At 36.8% G+C, this 6,729-nt stretch overlaps 1 non-coding gene across 1 annotated transcript; it reads left to right on the forward strand.

Moving 5' to 3' along the window:
• Positions 1-1,481: 1,481 nt before the first annotated feature.
• LOC128292393 (small nucleolar RNA R71) lies at positions 1,482-1,588 on the forward strand. The gene has a single exon (XR_008282378.1). It is a non-coding gene; the product is annotated as a small nucleolar RNA R71 (small nucleolar RNA).
• The last annotated feature ends 5,141 nt before the right edge of the window (positions 1,589-6,729 follow it).

Raw genomic sequence — 6,729 nt, forward strand, 5'->3', positions numbered from 1 at the left:
GTTACTGCGTCGTCACCTGCACGAAGCGTTAGCTCCCCTGTGCCTACATTAATAATGGCTCTAGCAGTTGCTAAAAAGGGTCGTCCTAAAATTAAAGGTACCTCGTTGTCCTCATCCATGTCTAAGATGACAAAGTCTACTTGGTAAATAAATTTATCAATCTTAACGAGAACGTCTTCAATAATACCCTTAAGAAATCTAACTGTTTTGTCAGCCAATTGTATGCTCATCCTAGTCTATTTCGGTTTACCGAGACCTAGTCGTTTAAACATCTTATATGGCATAACATTTATACTTGCCCCTAGATCAGTTAAAGCATTATTCATAGATAAACTACCAATTAAGCAAGGAATTGTAAAACTCCCTGGATCTTTCAATTTGTTAGGTAGCTCATTCTTTAGAATAGCTGAGCAGACTGCATTGAGCTCCACATGCGATGTAGCGTCTAATTTCCTTTTTTTCCTTAAAAGTTCCCTTAAGAATTTTGCTGAGTTGGGCATCTGCGAAAGAACTTCAATAAAGGGTAAGTTACTATGTAATTTCTTTAAGAGTTTGACAAACTTACCAAATTGTTCTTCTGTTCTATCTTTCGTCATCACTTTAGGATATGGCACGTGACGTTCATGATTCGTACTTACCTGTTTGGGATCATCATTGTTTACCTCTTCTCGACCTTTATTCATCGCGTTGTCTTGTTGTAATTCTGGCTCAGGTGCAATGAATCCTTCCTTATTTTGAGTGCTAATTGCATTGAGGTGGTCCCTCAGATTAGGTTCAGTATTACTTGGTAGGCTACCTTGTGGTCGTTCGGAAATTAATTTGGACAGCTGGCCTATCTGAGTTTTGAGTTCTTGGATTGATGCTTGTTGATTCTTAAGTGCTGTCTCGGTATTTTGGAAATGGGTTTCTGACACCGAGATGAATTTAGAGAGCATCTTTTCAGGGTTCGGCTTCTTTTCTTGTTGATAAGGTGGCTGTTGAAAGCCTTGAGGATTTTGTGGCTTTTGATTCCCTTGACCACCCCAGGAGAAATTGGGGTGGTTCCTCCAACCTGCATTATAAGTATTACTTTATGGGTTATTTTGAGATCTAAAGTTATTATTACCCATATAGCTGACTTGTTCCTCTTCGGTTGTGAGATTGAAGGATTGGTATTCTGTATGCACACCTCCTCCACTTGAGTCACACCTCATTGCTGGATGTATCTGCGTAGAACCAAGAAAACTATCAATTTTTTTATTGAGAAGTTCTACCTGATTTGACAGCATAGTAACTGAGTCGATGTTATAAACGCTAGCTGTTTTCGTTGGCTTTGTCCTCATAACTTGCCACTGATAGTTATCAGTGACATTTCCTTTATAAATTCATAGGCATCTTCTGGTGTTTTATTGTTGATGGTTCCGCCAGTAGCTGCGCCAATCATTTGTCTTGTCGAGGGATTCACACCATTGTAAAATGTTTGAACTTGTAGCCAAAGCGGTAACCTATGGTGAGGGCACCTTCTCAGTAAGTCCTTATATCTCTCCCATGCATCGTAAAGTGTTTTTAAATCCATCTGCACAAAACAAGAGATATCATTACACAATTTAGCCATTTTAGTTGGTGGAAAATATTTTAGTAAAAACTTCTCAGTCATTTGTTCCCAAGTAGTGATAGACCCTCGTGGTAACGAGTTCAACCACTGTTTAGCTTTGTTTCTTAGTGAAAAGGGAAATAAACGAAGACGAATGGCATCATCAGAAACTCCATTGATTTTGAATGTATTGCAAAATTCCAGGAAATTTGCTAAGTGAGTGTTAGGATCTTCATCCTGCAAGCTATCAAACTGAACAAACTGTTGTATCATCTGAATAGTGTTAGGTTTTAGTTCGAAATTATTCGCAGCAATAGCAGGTCTAACTATACTAGATTTAGTTCCTGTTGAAGAGGGTTTAGCATAGTCATACATAGTACGTGGAGCAAGATTTTGATTAGCTGCAATTGCAGGAGGCAGCTGATTGTCTTGGTTTTCAGCCATCTCTTCGGTTGGGGGTTGATTTTTGTCTTCTTGCTCGTTCTCCGTGTGTCATAAGCTGCGCCTTATCTCTCTTTGATTTCTGCGAACTGTGTGGTCGATTTCTTCATCAAAAAGTAATGGTCCTGACGGGTTTCTTCTAGTCATAAACTATAAAAAAAACCTACCAAGAGAAAGAATAAGTAAATTAATAAATCAGAAAATAAAATAAAATTACAAGAAAAATAAATGGCTAAAGTAATAAAAATTTAGTGTTCCTAATATTTTAGTTCCCCGGCAACGGCACCAAAAATTGATCGCAGTGATTCGTAACAAGTAATAAATATTTATAATGAAGATCAAACCTAGACTAACTATTATCACAACGAAAAGGCAAGCGCACCTATCGAACAATAGTATAGTAATGGCAAGACTGGGATATCGTACCCAAGGGAACCAAAAGTACTAGTAATAATTATCTTTTTATTATCTAGCCTAAGAATGAAAGGGGTTTGTTTTAATTAACTAATTATTTAAACTAAGAACGCACAGAGAAAAGAATTGGGGAATTGCTTTTGGGAAAATCGATTGACATGAGACAATACCTAAGGAAAAATCCACCTAGACTTTACTTATTATTCTAGCTCCGAAGCAGACGATTTATTCATTCAACCTGTTCTGAAGAGATCCCTAAGTTATGTTATTATCCCTATTCAAGACTAATAACGTCTAATCCTTAGATTGAATAACTGAGACTTTTCTCTAATTAAAACTCTAGGGTTGCATTAACTCGATCTATGGATCCCCTTATTAGGTTTCACCCTAATCCGGCAAAATCTTGTCACCCTATTTCTAGGCGCGCAATCAAATCCACTTAATTATGGCAAATGTACTCTTAGACAGCGTCTATTCCTCCTCTGAATAAGAGCGTATCTTGAATTAGTATCCTGGGATATCAAAACAAGAATTAAGAACATATAATTAAGAACAAGTTAAATATTTATCATACGATTTAGAAAATAATAACAAGATTCGTCTTAGGTTTCATTCCCCTTAGGTATTTAGGGGATTTAGTTCATAACTAAATAAGAAAACATCTCAGAAGAATAAAGAATACAAAACATAAAGAAAACCCAAAACTCCTGAAGGGAAATTGAGGAGAGATCTTCAGTCTTGATGATGAATCTGGCTTTTGAGATGGATCAATCGGCTTCCTTAGGGTAATTCCTTACCCCTCTTCTCCGTCTCCCCTTTCCTCCTCCTCTAGTTTGTATTTATAAGCTTTGGGATACCTAGAAACCCTTTAAAGTGGCCTTTTTCGAATTAGACTTAACTTGGGCTCGGTAGAGACACGCCCGTGCTCAATTACTTCAGGCCATGCTCGAGTCTGCCAAATTGACACGGTCGTGTGGTTTGGCCTTGTGAGGAGATCCAGGCCGTGTTGATTTCGTACTTTGGCCCATTTTCTCCGTTTTTGGCCCGTTTCTCATTCCTTTCACTCTCCTATGTTCTTCTAAGTATAAAATATGAAAGTAAAGCATTAGGAGCATCGAACTCACTAATTCTAATGAGAAATCATCCATAAAATACATTAGACATGGGGTAAAAATATGTATAATTTATGGTTTATCAAAGGGTTTTTGAAGGTGTGTAGGATGGCTTAGTTACATCAAAACCCTAATTTCTTCATTTATAGAGGTGTTGGCAGCCCTAATTATGTCTTTGATGTAATACCCCTAACCTGTATCCATCGCCAGACTAGGGTTAAAAGCGTTACTAGACAATAGGAAACATTTTACAAACAATTCACATACATTATCCACCATCATAATCAAACATAATCATAATGTCCCTTATATAGGTCATCGAGACTTAAACATCATTACAAAGGGGTCCGGACTAAACCGAGCTCATACAAAATTTTTCAAAATTTAAACATTTTTTCAAAGTTGTGCAGGTCACACGCCCATGTGAATAGGCTGTGTCAAAACAGGGCATGCATACTGACTTGTCTACATAGCCACGAGACACGCCCATGTGCCAGGCCTTGTGAAAATTAGGGCTGCTACTGACTTGGGTCACACAGCTAATCACACGCTCGTGTGTCTTACCCGTGGTCAAAACTTACTTGGCCAAACGGCCTAGCACAAGCCCATGTGCGACTGTGTGGTCTACCCAGGCTCATTTTGAAATGGCCCTTGAGCAACACGGCTGAGACACATGCCTGTGTCCCTGCCCGTGTCGAAAAAAATAGGTCATTTACAATGCCAACTTGCCACCCATTTTGGGCCATACCTACAAGCATAAAACCAATCACATTTGCACTATAATTTCAACCAATTTCAAACCCAAATCATGCATCTTCTATGCCATTTCATTATCAACAATTTCCACACTTGTAACATATATCAAAATATATCATTCTATAAGCCTTAGGTTTCATTCCCCTTAGGTATTTAGAGGTTTTAGTTCATAACTAAATAAGAGAACATCTAAGAATAATAAAGAATAGAAAACATAAAGAAAACCTAAAACTCTTGAAGGGAAAATTGAGGAGAGATCTTCAGTCTTGATAGTGAATCTTCCTTCTGAGATGGATCAATCAGCTTCTTTGGAGTAATTCCTTACTCCCTATTCTGTATCTCCTTTTTCTTCCTCCTCTAGGATGTATTTATAGGCTTTGGAATGCCTAAGATCCCTCAAAATTAGCCTTTTCCGAATTGGACTCAACTTGGGCTCGGCAGGGACACGCCCGTGTAAGATTACTTCAGGTCGTGTTTGAGCCTTCCAAATTGACACGGCCGTGTGATCTGCCAGTGTGAGGAGGCCCCGGTCGTGTTGATTTCGTACATTGGCCCATTTTCTCCGTTTTTGGCCCGTTTCTCGTTCCTTTCGCTCTCCTATCCTCTCTTAAGTATAAAACATGAAATTAAAGCATTAGGAGCATTGAATTCACCAATTCTAATGGGAAATCATCCATAAAATACGTTAAACATGGGGTAAAACTATGTATAAATTACGATTTATCAAATAACTCCACACTTAAGCATTTGCTTGTCCTCAAGCAAAATTCTCAACTCATAATCAAAATAAATTCTTCTCAACTTATAATTTCTATTGATAATATCTCAAAATAATCTATAGGTAATCATACATTGAGAATTCAACTAAAAGAACATAAAAGTTTCAAACATTCCAAGTTGAGTATTTAATCATGCAAACATAGGTGTCTTCCCTCATCTAAGTAATTGCCTTTGATTCAGAATATCACAGAGTCTCACATCCTCACTAAAGATTCACTCAAATCACTCGAGGTGATTAAGGACAATAAATGAAGCACTCAATAGTCAATAATGAAAAGTCATTAGTCAATAATGAAAAGTCATTACCATAGGCTTGCATGAAAATCAAATCTCCACCACTATAATTTAAGATGATACATCAATCAAAAGGTCTTTAGAGGGTTGTAATGAGGCTTGGTTAGGGGATGTGGTCACAAGCTGAAAGAAAGGTTAGAATCGAGATTGAATTGAAAAATTACTTGACTAGAAAAATAGCTAGTCATCAATTGTGTACAATAGAGCTTTTCTCAAAATATGGAATTTAAATACTGAAGCTTACAAAGTATACATGTTTTTTTTCTTTTTTTTTTTTAAGAACAAGTTAAATAACATAGACTAACTATTAAGAACAAGTCATAGCTAAGCAATTTATTCAACTCAAATCTCGACAAAAATAGGGATTAGTTTAGGGGATTTCAATAATAATGGGTTAAGGGTTAATATTAAGGGTAATACAAGAAATGTCTTGTTAGGCTCAAGGGGGTTTACTAGGGGTTAATCGTGGAGGTAGGCTTTTCATGGCATGAGTGGCTGAATCCTAAGTGCCTTAATCATTTTGACATATCAAATCAAATGGTGTGGTCTCGACATGCATAATCAAGCAAGTTCTAGAATAACAGTTCAATCTTGGCGACTCAAAGCAATAATAAAAGTGAGCATGAAAGAATTAATAGATGCTCAAAAGGCTCAAAAATCACACAAAATTATGGCTTTTGATGTTTAAAACTTGTGAATTCCAACTCAAAGTAATACCTAAACTTTGGGAAACAACCTAAGATTTTAAATTCTTAAAATCAACTTATCATGCTTGATTCTCTAATGTCTTGAGGTTTAAACAATCAATGCATAAATGCCTATGTTTTAATTCAAGATATATCAATCAACGTCATAAACCAATCAAAATTTATCCTAAATATGATAAGAGAGCTTTTCAAGAGAACAAGGCAGTCGTTCAGGGATTTTTCTGATAATGAAATAAATACCCCCACACTTAAGATGTACATTGCCCTCAATGTACAAAGATAGATATTAGAATAAAATTAAGATAAGAAGAGAAGTGAAACTTCCTGTATGATGAATTCCTTGAACTGGAGTTTTGGAGAGTCATCGGTGCGAGAGTGGATGAGGATACTTCGGTAGTGGTAGAGGTTCATTAGTCCATAAGTCCTGTGCCAAAAGAATATTATATCTAGTGGTAGCTATGGCCGTGGTCGATCAAGACATGGCAGTCGTGGAGAACCTTTCTTGGTGGAGTTTTTAGTTCCTATGCGATGATGAGCTTAAGAGCTCTGTATAACTGTGATAAAATCAGGAACTTTTTGGGGGATATTAGGAAGAATAATTACTCATAAAGAAATAATCAAAATTGATAATTAAAAATAAAATTCTAAAATC

Source organism: Gossypium arboreum, chromosome 4 (genome assembly GCF_025698485.1).
Source record: "Gossypium arboreum isolate Shixiya-1 chromosome 4, ASM2569848v2, whole genome shotgun sequence".
In the NCBI taxonomy this organism is placed as follows: Eukaryota; Viridiplantae; Streptophyta; class Magnoliopsida; order Malvales; family Malvaceae; genus Gossypium; species Gossypium arboreum.